This window comes from Monodelphis domestica, chromosome 2, assembly GCF_027887165.1.
Source record: "Monodelphis domestica isolate mMonDom1 chromosome 2, mMonDom1.pri, whole genome shotgun sequence".
Classification (NCBI taxonomy): domain Eukaryota; kingdom Metazoa; phylum Chordata; class Mammalia; order Didelphimorphia; family Didelphidae; genus Monodelphis; species Monodelphis domestica.
Genome location: NC_077228.1, coordinates 171,002,502 through 171,016,802, shown reverse-complemented (window position 1 = coordinate 171,016,802; position 14,301 = coordinate 171,002,502). Strand labels below are relative to the sequence as shown.

General features: G+C 33.8%; 1 protein-coding gene across 5 annotated transcripts in view; it reads right to left on the bottom strand.

Moving 5' to 3' along the window:
- Positions 1–14,301, bottom strand: part of ASH1L (ASH1 like histone lysine methyltransferase) — a 249,830-nt gene that overhangs the window by 203,488 nt on the left and 32,041 nt on the right. The window contains exons 2-3 of one of the 5 annotated variants that reach the window (XM_001366956.5): positions 4,568–4,623; positions 3,949–4,080 (exon numbers count right to left, since the gene is read on the bottom strand). The exons of 3 other annotated variants lie outside the window; for them this stretch is intronic. The gene's annotated coding sequence lies outside the window, so the exon portion shown is untranslated. The remainder of the gene's footprint in view (positions 1–3,948; positions 4,081–4,567; positions 4,624–14,301) is intronic. One more of the 5 variants, XM_056816274.1, reaches the window with a different exon arrangement.

The following is a 14,301-nucleotide window of genomic DNA, read 5'->3' as shown; positions in this document are numbered from 1 at the left end:
CATTTTTTTAAATAGGAAAAGAAAGGAAGTGGGTTACAAGATAATTTTGAGGGAATGGAGAATCTTGTGAAGGCATGATTCAACTAATGTGGAGTGAAATTAGGACAATCACAAGAACAACTGATATAATAATAGAATAAAGAAAATAAATTTTGAAAGAGGTATAAATTCTGCTTCTCCAGAGAATACATATTTCAATGGACTTTTTTTTTTTTTGGCATCCACTATTACTACGATTCCCTCTTCCTTTAATATCCTTTTAACAAATAAGTAAATATGTGACCCTAAGGCTCTCCTATTCACCAAAGCAACTGTTTAAACTTTCTCTTCCACCCTCATGCCCTCTCTAACACCTATTTATATTTCAAGGTATTGTCCTAAACACTGGGGATTACAAAAAGAGGCAGACCTTCTCAGTTGAGGGCGTGATCTAATACAAAATTAAATCCATTCATTATGAATTTGCTTCTTTTCTTAACCACACATTCAAATGACATTATCCCTAATTACTTCTTTCTTTCCTCCTGTTCTGATAAAAAGCATGGTTCTTCTAACCCTGCACAGGTCAACCATCTATTCTGTACCCTTGGATCCCATACCACTCATCTTCTTCAGTAGATTACACTATGATATAATCCCCTGTTTTTCCTTCTAATCTTTAATCTCTCCCTACTCAAAGGCTCTTCCTCCCCTGCTACCTAAAAATATAACAAAATCTCCCCCATTCTGAGTGGGGAAAAAACCCTTACTAGCTCTTATCATCTCCTCAAGCTATCTTTTATGTCTCTTTCACAGCAAAATTCCTAGAAAAATACTTTTGGCATCCATTTTCTCTCCTTTCACTCACTTCTGTGATTTCTGTAATCTGGTTTCTGATGTCACCACTCAAAACGATTTTCTCTGTCATCAATAATATTTAATTGCTATGGCCTTTTCTCAATCCTAATCCTGCCTGCATCGTACATTTGACACTGTTGATCAACTCTTGTTTTCCTTGACACTCTCTTCTCGCTAGGTTCTTAGGACCCTATTCTCTTTTAGTTCTCCTGTGGCCGACCACCCTTCTTTCTCCTTTACAGAATCTTCACTATTTTACTTCCACTCTCACCCCAAGTTTTCCATGACCTTTCTCTTTTTCTCTCTGTATAAACTCTAATCTAGTAATTTCATCAATTTCCATAGCTTCAATTATCACCTCTATCTAGCGGGCTCCAAGATTCATATATTCAGGCTTATTTCATTCTCCATAGTTTCTAGTTCCATCCACATCACCACCTCCCTATTCTAGACACTTTAAATTGAATGTCCTGTAGGTACCTCAAGCTCAACATACCTAAAATGGAATTATCATTCCTCTAAAATCTGCCCCTCTTTCATACTTCCTAATTTTTATTATAAGTACCAACATTCTTTCAGTCACCAGATACATAATCACATTAATCTTACCACCTCACTCTGACTCACCTCAAATATACCATCAGTTGTCAAATCCTACCTATTTCCACATCTCTTGAATATATGTTTATATTCAAGATATTAGAGCCCTAGGTTCAGGGTTCTGATTATTTATGGCCTGAGATTATTGCAATAACTTCCTACTTTAACTCTCTCTCTCCACTCCTATTCATGGTCCCCATAAATCAAAAGTTCTCAAACATTTTGGCCTCAGAACCACTTTGCATTCTTTAAAATTCTTAAGTACCTCAAAGAGTTTTTGTTTCTGTAGATATATATGATAACTTCCATACTGGAAATAAAAATTGACCATTTTTTATTAATTCATTTAAAATCATAATACTCATTTTATTAAATAGTATTTACATGAAAAATAATTTTCCAAAACAAAAATAGTTAATATTATAATTTAGCTATCATTCTACATATTTTTGCAAATATCTTTAATATATCATTTTACAAAAGATAGCAGGATATTCCTATCCACTTCTACATTCACTTTTTTATAAAACTATTTTGGTTGAAGAATATGAAGAATTATATAGAAATGTAGTTCGAAAAGGGAGGAGTATTTTTTAAGAATCAAATAATGTCTTACTATCATGAAAACAGTTTTGACCTTGTGGGTCCCTTGAAAGGATCACAGGGATTGCTAGGAATCATCAACCTACACTTTGAGAACCATTGCCCCATTCAGTAAGCTCTAATGGTTCCCTGTTACATTTAGGATCAAAATATAATTTTCCTTTTTGACAATTTAAAGCTTTCCACAGCCTGGGCCTTTCCCTACCTTTCTAGTCTTTTTGCATATTACTCCTTTCTGCATACTCTATTACCCAACCTATTTTATTGTTCCTCATACAAGACGCTCTATGTTTCGTCCCTGTGTCTTGTCTCTCATATCTAGAATGCATTCCTGCCTCACCTCTTAATATCCTTAAAGACATGGATCAATTCCACGACTATCCTGATATACCTGTTAGTAACTTCCACTTTATGGTAACCTATCATCTACTTTATATTTCTCTTTAATATACCTACATATGCTTATACTCTTCCTGTGAATAATGTTATCTCTTGAAGAGAAAGAACTATTTCACTTTTTTCCTTCTATCCCTAATGCTTGACGAATGGCTTGTTCAACAATCCTAAACTACAACATGTCATGGAAGAACCTCCCCCTCAAATGATAAAATCAACACTCAATACAATGCAATTCTGATTAGGTATCAAGCAGCTTATTTTGTTCTGACACCACAGACCTAGCCTAAGAAGCTTCCTAGACCAAACTTAACAGAAGAAATTGACAGTACTGCAGAAATATGGCCATTCATCATTTAAATCACTACAGCTAATGAATAAACTGGTTATAAAATTACCAGTCATTAAAAGGTCAAACAAATATTGTCACTTCCAAGTATTGCGGTCCTAAAGTACTTTGGAAGTTTTTGGAAAATGAACAAAAAAGTTATTTGACATATGTGAAAAGAAATGTGATCCAAAGTGTTTTACCACAATCTCTGGGATAGTAACTCCAAAATCTTAAATTTTTTTCCATTCATGACTCCCTTTCTCTTCCAAAAGATAAACAACCATGTTAATCTATATTCAAATTTTTAAAAATAGGTGACTCATTTGAAAATTATATAATCACAGTGTAAGATAAAGTACTCTTATTTATAAAATAAAGAACCAAGATATCCCAAGCAAATATCTCAGAGGAAACTGATTCCCATTTAAAAAGCAGTTTATCTTTCTTTTAGGTCAAGCCAACATAGCCCAATAGCTCTATATTTGCAGGCTGGCATATGAACCATAAAGTATATGTTATAAATCTAACCAGCAAAGAATCTATGATGTGTGTTCAAAATCAGTACTGACAAAAATACTGTTAAAACCTAGAGAAAACAAATAGTTCCGCTTTGCCATCAATCTGTACGGTATTGCTAACTACACTCTTAAAAATAAAATGAAATAAATTACCATTGGAAAGACTCCTCCTCATCTGATATCAAATATAACAAAAAATAAAAAGACTTCCAACCAGTAAATATATCCTTTCTATCACATAAGCTGGTAAGTAACCATGAATTTTCATTAAGAACTATTTGCATGAAAAATAATTTCTGTGGTAGTGTAATGAGATATACTCTCTCTGCTTGGAAAAGTGATACCTGTCTCAGCTCTCTGAACATGGTACACAAATATTTTCAATAATTCCTTACAGCTACATACTTACAAATGAAGTCCGTTGAATTCACTAATTTGTGGAGATACTTTTTAAATTACTGAAATCAAACTATAATATAGATTAAGAAGGACAAGAATGAATCTTCTCTACTACTTCCTACCACCACAGCAAGACATTGACATGGCCTTCCAACAATGTGGAAGCCCCAAAGAAATATATTAATTATGTCTTTATGGATGAAGGCTCATTATCGATTCTATTTTCCAAAGCAATCCCACAAAATATGAGCTCTAAAGAATTACCTTGAGCCTAGATGTTCAAGTCAAACTAAGTTCTTGACTGGTACAAGGTCTTTGATCTTCCATCTAGTCCTGTACCTACTCTGGGGGCAAGTCCATCTTCTCATCTTTAATCATTAAGAGTCTCTTCCTCCTCTGTAGAGGAAAAGAGAGAGCTTTCTTTTATCAACTATTCATTACTCATTCCAGCCCTATGTATTTTTCATCCTTACACACACACATATACACACACACTCTTCTGCCCCATTCTTTTCTTTCTATCCATAAAAATTGATCTGGAACTTATTTACGTCATTTGTAAAATGAAAGAGATTGGCTAGATGACCTTGGCCTTATTTTCCTAATCTGTAAAATGAAATGAATTGGGATAGTTGATCTCTATAATGCCTTTTATAGTTTTAAAACTATGATGACCCTAAGAATCCAGAGAATATTAAACAACTACTTTAAAATCCTTTTATGCTTGTCCCCCTACCACCTAGAAAAATGTTCTTTTCACTGTTTAATAATTATATGAATTGGTTTCTACTCTCACTACTTTGTCAACAGTCTTCTCCTAATAAAAATTTACATTCCATTCACACTCAACTTTTTCTAAAGCAATCCAATTTTTTTCACCTACATTTTTCTGTTCTTCCATTATGACATAAAGAAGCTGACAGGTTATTTTCTTAGGAGCTAAATCAAAAAACAAACAAATAAACAAATATAAGCTAAATTTCTCTAAGAATAGTTAACGTACATGACAAAGTTTAATATTAATTAAAGGTGTTTAAAATCAATGTGTAAGACTCTTAAATCAGTATCTGGTAGAAGCAAAGGCTTTCTTATGTAAGGATCAATCTCAAATTGGTACAGAAAACACAGTTAACAAAGACATTCAAGAGATCAAAGTTAACTTGCATTTTACAGTTTTCATTAAACTATACTCTAAAGTATGTAGTAGAAGTATTATCTATATTTTACATATTAAAAAAACTTAGATTCATAGATGTTAAGGAATGTGCCCTTCAAAATTGGGATATTAATGCACTGCTGGTAGTTGTGAATTGATGCAACCATTCTAGAAGGCAATTTGGAACCGTGCCTAAAGGGCTTTAAAAGATTGCCAGCCCTTTGATCCAGCCATACCACTACTGGGTCTATACCACAAAGAGATAATAAGGAAAAAGACTTGCACAAAAATATTTATAGCTGCACCTTTTGTGGTAGAAAAAAATTGGAAAATGAGGGGATACCCTTCGATTGGGGAATGGTTGAACAAACTGTGGTATCTATTAGTGATGGAATACTATTGTGCTAAAAGGAAAAATGAACTGGAGTAATTCCATGTGAACTGGAATGACTCAGGAATTGATGCAGAGTGAAAGGAGCAGAACCAGGAGAACATTGTACACAGAGATTGATACACTGTGGCACAATCAAATGTAATGGACTTCTCTACTGGCAGCAATGCAATGATCCAGGACAATTCTGAGGGATTTATGAGAAAGAATGCTATCCACATTCAGAGAAAGAACTGTGGAAGTAGAAACACAGAGGAAAAACAACTGCTTGATCACATGGTTCAATGGGGATATGATTGGGGATATAGACTCAAAACAATCACACTAGTACAAATATTAATAATATGGAAATGGGTCTTGATCAATGACACATGTAAAAACCCAGTGGAATTGCTCGTTGGCTTTGGGAGGGAGGTGGGAGGATGGGAGGGAAAGAACATGATTCATGTAAACATGGAAAAATATCCTAGATTAAATAAGCTTTAAAAAAAAAGATTGTGCCCTTAATGTCAGAAATGGAACCTGAACTGAGGCTTCCTAACCTAAAGTCAATAAGCATTTATTAAGCACTTATTCTGTGCCATACACTATGCCAAGTACTAGAGATGGGAGGAGGGGGGGTAAAATAGCAAAAAATAAAAAAATAAAGTCTCTGCCGCTGAGGAACTCAAATGCCAATGGGAAAAAAAACAACATCCAAACAATTGACAAAAAAGATGCTTACAATACCCCAAGGGGTTAGCATTAAAGTAGTCCTGGAAAAGCTTCTTGCTGAAACTAAGATTTTATCTGGAAAGCCAGGAGGCAGAGAAAGGAAAGGAGAGCATTCAAGGCCTGGGAGAGAGATAGAGAAAGGACACAGTGTCAGAAGGTGTAATGTCTTATGGAAAGTTGTCACTGAATCAAAAAATAAATGGAGGGAAATAAAGTTGAAGCCTGGAAAGACAGAAAGAATACAAAGACAGTGCTTCTGGAGCACTCAACCTACAGACAATAAGGGGAGGAGGAGTCTAATAACTGATCATAAGACAATTACAAGGGTCCCTCTGTTGGCACAGGGGGCAGGATTCTAGTGCATTGACCATATCCAGATTTAGGTTGCAGTCCTAGGACATAGTCCAAGGACAAGGAAGAGAACTAGTACTCTACTTGCAGCCTCAGGAGAACTGGAACTCCGGTCAGAGTTCGGAACAGAAAAAGAGTACTTAGGGTTCTGATAAACCAGAGTCCAGAACAGGAGAATTAGTAAGTATATTTCTTAGATTATACCACACTGGAAGAACTGAAAACTTATAAATCATCAAAACTAGTTCTGAAAGTAGCTACACAAAAAATCTTAAGGTTGGAATAGTGTCTCCTACACAGGAACAGAGCCCAACAGTTTTCTAAGTTAAAAGTCAAGAAAAAGACTGAAAAAATGAGCAAAAAAACAACAAAAAATAAATTTACCCCAGAAATTACCGAGACATGTAAGATTAAATCCTAATCTTATAAGACATCAACAAAGTCAAAACTGCTACATCCAAAGACTCAAAGAAAAAAGTGAATTGGCCTCAGTCCCAAAAAGAATTCTTAAAAGAACTCCGAAAGGATTTTTAAAATCAAAGAAGAGAGGTGGAAGAAAAATTGGGAAAAAAAGTGATAATGATGCAAGAAAATGCTTGAATAATTTAAAATGATTAAACTTAAGGTCTACCTTTTTAACACATATAATAATGGTTTTATTTGAGATATGAAACACAACTATCTCTGAAGAATTAAAAATGATTAAAACAAAGAAAACAATAAAGAAGTATGTAGGGATGTGAACAGGATGCAATATAAAACCAAAAAGAAGAATAGAGCTGTCATCAAGGACATGGATGCTAAAAAGATAAGACGTGCTAGACATATGAGAAGGGCAAAAGGACAGGTCCATAGTTCAAATGGGCTACTGATATCTTCAAAATATCTGGAGAAAGAAAGAAAAGCCTATAATGCACTGGATAGACCCCTTCTGTTGATCTGATCAGCGGCCTCAATGAAGAATCTCTGGCACTGAAAGATTACAAATTACTGCTAAAACAAATAAACGGGGGCAGCTGGGTGGTTCAGTGGATTGAGAGTCAGGCCAAGAGACTGGGAGGTCCTAGGTTCAAATGTGACCTCAGATACTTCCCAGCTGTGTGACCCTGGACAAGTCACTTAACACCCCCATTGCTTAGCCCTTACCACTCTTCTGCATTAAGGTAAGGACTTAAATAAAAATAAATAAATAAATGCAAATACAAATAAAATAAATATACAAAGTTAGGAGATCACAATTATATTTAAATATTTGAGAAAGGAATATATCTGCAGATATTTGAAGAATAAAGTCTAGAGACTAATGTAAAGGGATATTATAAAAGTATATAAACAATACTCATGTAATTAATGGGTTTTTTAATGGAATAATGTATATAAAACTTATGGATTACAGACTAAAACTACTTGTCTGCCCCCCCTAATTTAGAGTTGAAATGAGATCTATTATACTCAAAATCTAAGCTAAAAGCACACCTTAGAGTCAGAGGCAGCTAGGTAGAACCCTGAATAAAACAAAATGAACTGAGGAAGTCAGGAAAATCTTATTTCAAACCTAGGCTCAGACACTTATTGATACATAAACCTGAACAAGGCATATGAAATAAAGACTACAATATAGAACAAGAAAAGGATCAAAACTGAATAATGTAAAATCATAATGGCAAAACTTGGCTGAAAAGAATAGACAAGAAAAGGTATTCTCTCCATTGTGAATGTAGGAATTTAAGGGTTTGGAATAACACAAATGCTAAGATGTTTTCTTTTTTTGATAAATTGGTTAGTTTTACTGAACTGTTGGCTTTTTCTTTATCATTTTGGTCTTTGTCATATGGGATGCTACCAATACTAGTGAATAAAACTGAAATTAAGTGCTATAAATATTACCACATAATTTGCTCAAAAAAACTAAAAACATAAACCAGTTGGAAACAGTACTTTTGTGCCTGAAGTGATCGCATTTTAAGCAGGAAAGAAGTTACACAATTTAACAAGCTATACCCAATAGTGATTTAAAGTTTCATGCACAATCCTTTTTCTGTTCTACTATACACATGGAAATGCTCAATTTTTTTTCAAGATTACTTTTGTTATAAAGCATTATAATACACAGTAAACAATATGGAGCACTTATATGGTGCTTTACAACTTAAAAGAAATTTTCATATTCCTTATCTCATTTAAACTTTAAAAGAACTCTGTGAAGCAAGTATTAATTTTAAAATGAACACTTGTATGGATTAAGCAACTTTTCCAAGAACATATCACAAGAAATGGAAGTGCCAAGATGGATATATAGACACATAGACACACACCGACATACTATCATCAGTGTTCTGATTTACATGTCCATGACTTTTTTCACTCCAAATCATACTACCTCTGAATGAGTACAATCTTTGTTTACCAAAAGCTACTGTGATCTTCTGAAGCTAAAGGTTCTATAGAAGCATTCTTAAGGAGAAAAATTTAGATACATTTAAGTAATAAAATTAAAATGGCAAATAATGAGTCTAAAGCCTTGTGGCTCTGTGCTATTATTACTGACAGACAAAAATAACTGGTTGGGTTAGTCCAGTAATCTCTGACTCTGACTGATTTGTAAGATAAAAAAGAACAATTATTTGGATTTATGATATTGAAATTAATCATTGAAAATATATAAAAGGTAAATTCTAAAATTATGAAGGCCATAAACCACTGCAAGCAAAATATGAAGTGTGAGGCTTCTCTATATATTATAAAGCTAGATGTTGTAAACTGGATTTTCTTATTCAGTTGGCACAGTGACTACAGCTAACTATATCTTAACATTTAAAATACCTATGTCCAATGAAGATATATTCATTCACATTAAGTTTTATTATTAATAATATTATAAATTTGGTTTTGTACTTAAATTTAATAATTATTAATTATTTTAGGGGCAGCTAGATGCCTCAATGGATTGAGTGTCAACCCTAGGTCTGGGGTTCAAATATGACCTCAGATACTTCCTAGCTATATGACCCTGGGCAAGTCATTTAATCCCTATTATCTAACTCTTATAACTTTTCTACCTTGGAACAAATATATAACATTAACTCTAAGAGGGAAGGGAAGGGTTTAAAAAATTTTTATTATCGCTCCAAAATATTTATCTTTAAATGTTAAGAAATCATAGTGAAAAAAAATAGTAATTTTCACAGAAATAAATTTTACAATATTATAAAGTTACAAAATACATATACGTCTAAGTATGTATTCATATGTGTATATATGCCAGCTCTAAACATCAAAATCTAATGAAGTTGACTTATTACTGTTGGTAAAACTAAGAAACCTTTTAAAAATACAATTTAATAACTGTGTTTTCAATATACTGCTAGTACAGTTCATATAAGTCTGTACCCAGTGAATGTGTACAGACCTATATGAACTGTACTATCAGTGCATGTTGGAATAGAAAGGGAAGGGGTTAATCTGGATATGAAGAACACCTTCTTGTTAGTGAAGGTTATCAAATGCTGGCAAAAAACTGGGAGTATGAAATTTTTCATTAAAAAGATTTTAAAACAAAATATGCCATAAATGCCTAATTTGTTATGGCTCTAGCTCAGAGACTGAACCAACTAGATAAAAACCAAGTAAATGCCCTCAGGAGAAATAATGAAAGAAAACTGGGAAGGAACAAGGCCTAGAAGTAACAAAATTAAAGCTATACTGTAATCATCAAAACAACCTGGGATTGGTTTGAAAAAAATAGAAAGGTGAATCAGTTGAAAATATTTGACACACATGCTACAGGGAAAAAAAAAAGCAGCACAGTGTTTGATAAACCCAACGATCTCAAGTACTAGGCTAAAAACTCATTATTCAACAAATATTGCTGGGAAAACTAAAAACAGTTGGACCAATTCGGTATAGATCAAGATTTTGCAATATATACCAAGATAAGAAATGAACAGATATGACATAGTTATAAAAGATCACTTCATAAATAATTACAATAGGAAGAAAAAATTTACCTTTCTGATCTATGGACAGATGAGGGATAAATAGGATCACAGAAAATAAAATGCACAAATCTAATTACATAAAAGGACTCAAATGCAAAATACAGCAAGAAATAGGCACTTCTGGGAGCCAAGATGGTATATTGTTGAAGAAACACTAAGCTAGCTGAAATTCCCCTCTAAAGAACTATAAATAATGTGTCAAAATTAATTCTGGCGCAGCAGATTCAATAAAAGACAAGGTAAAATAGTTTTCCATCCCAAGATAACATAAAAGAACTGCAAAAATGACTGGTCTCTCTCAAATAAAATGGGAATACAATCCAGTGCAGGTGGTGTCTGGGCAAGTGGGGAGCAGTGGAAAGAAGCATAATCCAAGGCAATATACCAAAAAAAAAAAAAAGGCAGTGCCCAGGCAAAACAGTTATAAGCTTACCCACACCAAGCCAGTCAAGATACAGTCACACACACAGTAGGCAGGCAAGGAAATTAGGCCATCCTCACACACTGCAGGCATGCAAGACACAAAGATCACCATCTCAAGGAGGCCAGGCCATTCCCATAAACCAGAGAAGGGCTAAGCACAAGACTGAAACAGTGCCCTCTTTGCCCCAGGAATAAAGCCTAATTTTAGCATATAGGAAAAGTTCACAAAATAGGCCAGTAAAATGAGCAAAATACAAAGAAAAAACCTGAGCATATAAAGTTACTATTGTGACAAGGATGATCAAAGAGAGAATAGAACAATAATGTTAAAATGGCCTTGGGTGAAGCCTCAAAGGAAAATATGAAACAGGGTCAGATCCAAAAAGAACTCCTGAAGTTCAAAAAGGAATTTAAAAAACAAATGAGATAAGAGAAATAAGAAAATTGGGAAAAGAAATGAAAGTCATACAAGAGCGCAATGAAAAAACTCAATAGCTTGGTAAAAGATATACACAAAAATTAGCTGAAACAACTCCAACCCCCCAAACCAGAATTCACCAAATAGAAAAGGAGTCAGGAGAAATTCATTGAGGAAAACTCCTCCTTAAAAAAAAGATGGTCAAATAGAAAGGGAGACACAGAAATCCAATGAAGAAAACAATCCCTTTACGAATAGAATTCATCAGATGGAATAGGAGGTACAGAAGATCTATGAAGAAAACAATTCACTAAAAAATTAGAATTGGGCAAGTGAAAGCTAATGACACCACAAGACACTAAGAAACAATAAAAGAAAATCAAGACTGAAAAAATAGAAGAAAATGTGAAATATCTCATTGGAAAAACAACTGAAAAGTATTTCCAGGAAAGCTAATCTAAGAATTAATGGACTACCTGAAAGTCATGATCAAAAAAGGAGCCTAGAAATTTTCAAGGAAAACTGCTGTGCTATTCTAGAGCCAGAGGGTAAAATAGAAATTAAAAAGAATCCACTGACTACCTCCTAAAAGAAATCCAAGAGGGCAGGTAGGTGGCTTAGTAGATGGAAAGACAGGCCTAAAGTCTTGGGTTCAAACATTTCCTAGTTGTGTGATCCTGAGCAAGTCACCTAACTCCCACTGTCTAGCCCTTACCACTCTCATGCCTTGGAACTAATGTATAGTACTGATTCTAAGACAAAAGGTATGGGTTAAAAAAAATAAAAAAGAAAACAAAAAAATAAATCCCAAAACAAAAACTCCCAAGAATATTATAGTCAAGCTCCAAAGTCCTCAGGCAAAAAAAAAAAATTCAAATATCATAGAGCCACAGTCATGATTACACAGAACTTAGCTTCTATCTTTAAATCAGAGGGCCTGAAATATGATATTCTGAAAGGAAAAGGAGCTTAGAATCACAACCAAGACCCACCTACCCAGCAAAACTGAATGGGGACAAAATGGTCATATAATGAAATAAAGAACTTTTAAGGATTCCTCATGAAAGACTACAATCAAACAAAACCTGACATTCAAATATAAGACTAGAGAGAAACATAAAACAGTAAACAGGCGTAAGAAAACTTAAGTAAGAAATATTAAATGGTTTAGGGGCAGCTGAGTAAGTCTGAATTTAGAGCCAAGCCTAGAGACAGGAGGTCCTAGGTTCAAATCTGAAATCTGGCCTCGGAAACTTCCCAGCTGTGTGACCCTGAGCAAGTCACTTAACCCCCATTGCCTAGCCCTTACCACTCTTGTGCCTTGGAACCAATACACAGTATTGATTCTAAAACAAAAGGTATGGGTTAAAAAAAAAAAGATTAAATGGTTTACATTCCTATATGGTACTTGTAATTCTTAGCACTTTATCACCATTAGGGCAGTGAAAAGGATTATACATAGGCAGAGGGCATGGGAATAAATTGTATATGATGGGATAATATCCAAAAACCAAAATTAAGAGTAGAGAAAAAGGAATACACTAAGAGAAAAGAGAAGAAGGAGAGAAAGAGGGTAAATTACTTTATATGAGGATGTTCAAAAGGGTTAAGGCACTGGAGAGGACCATTGAGGGGGGAGAACATGGGTGATGGGCAATGCTTTGAACCTTACTCTCATTCTCATCAGAATTGGCTCAAAGAGGAAAAATAACATCCACACTCAGGTAGAGAATTCTATCTTACCCTAATTCATACCTTTAAGTTGACCTGTCCTATGACAGGGAAAATAATGAAAACCTGAGACAACCTGTATCTTTCTAGCCAGATAACTAGAGAAAGCTGAGTTTCATAAAATAGTTGACATGTTATCTCTTTAAAAACCAGAGAGTGGGTCTGCCATAGGTCCTTAACTTAGTGAAGCTGTAGGGATCTCTTCACCTGAAAAGTAATTCTTTTCCTACCTATGATGAAGTAATGAGGGAAAGGTTGAGAAATCTAAGTCTACCTCCTTATTAAAATATCCACCAATTGGGACTGCTAGAGGAGGTCCAAATGATGCATAATAATCAGGCCAATCCAAAAAGAGATGCAACTCTCATCAGACTGCCAATTTCCTGTTCCAGGGTCGTTCCAAGCAGAGCCACATGTAAGTGAGCTATCTTTTATTAATAAATACACATGCCCTTTATTAATAAATGATGTGATACTCAAGAGAAATAACAACATTTTATTTATTGGTTAAAATTCCAAGCACTACAATTGAAAACTAAATTATCTAATCCTAAAGAATGAGTGAATCAAAGACGAAACCATAGAAACAATCAATAATTCACTGAAGAGAATGACAACAATGAGATAACATAACAAAATCCATGGAATTCAGTCAAAGCAATACTTAGGGGAAAATTTATATCTCTAAACATCAATAAAACAAAGAGTAGAGAACAACGAATTAGGAATTTAACTAAAAAAGCTTGAGAAAGAACAAATCTAAAAACCTCAAATTGAAAATTCTAAAATCCAAAAGAGGAAATAAATAAAACTGAAAGAAATCCATTGAACTAATACATAAGACAAGAAGCTGGTTTTGTTAGAGGAAAACAAAAATAAACCATTGGTTAATTTGATTTTAAAAAAGAAAGGAAAAAACCAAATGGTATCAAAAACGAAAAGAGAATTTACCACTAATGAAAAGTATATTAAAGTAATGATTATAAAATATTTTGTCCATTTACATGCTAATAAATCTGACACACCAAGTGAATTGAATATTTTCAAAAATGTAAACAGCCCAGATTAACATAAGAGGAAACAGATTATTTAAATAACCTCATCTCAGAGAAAGTAACTGAACAAGCCATCAATGAACTCCCTAAGAAAAATGTCCAGGGCCAGATGGATTCACAAATTAATTCATTTAAAAAATAATGATGTCCAATACTATATAAACTATTTGGGGAAAATATCTGAAGAAGTTCTAACAAATTCCTTTTACAACACAAATATGATGCTGATACCTAAACCAGAAAGAACAAAAAGAGAGAAAGAAAACTAAAATATTGATGTAAAACTGTTAAATACTAATATAAGAAGATTACAACAATATATCAAAGAATCATAAACTGTGACCAGCTGGGATTTACACTAAGAACGCAGAGCTAGTTCA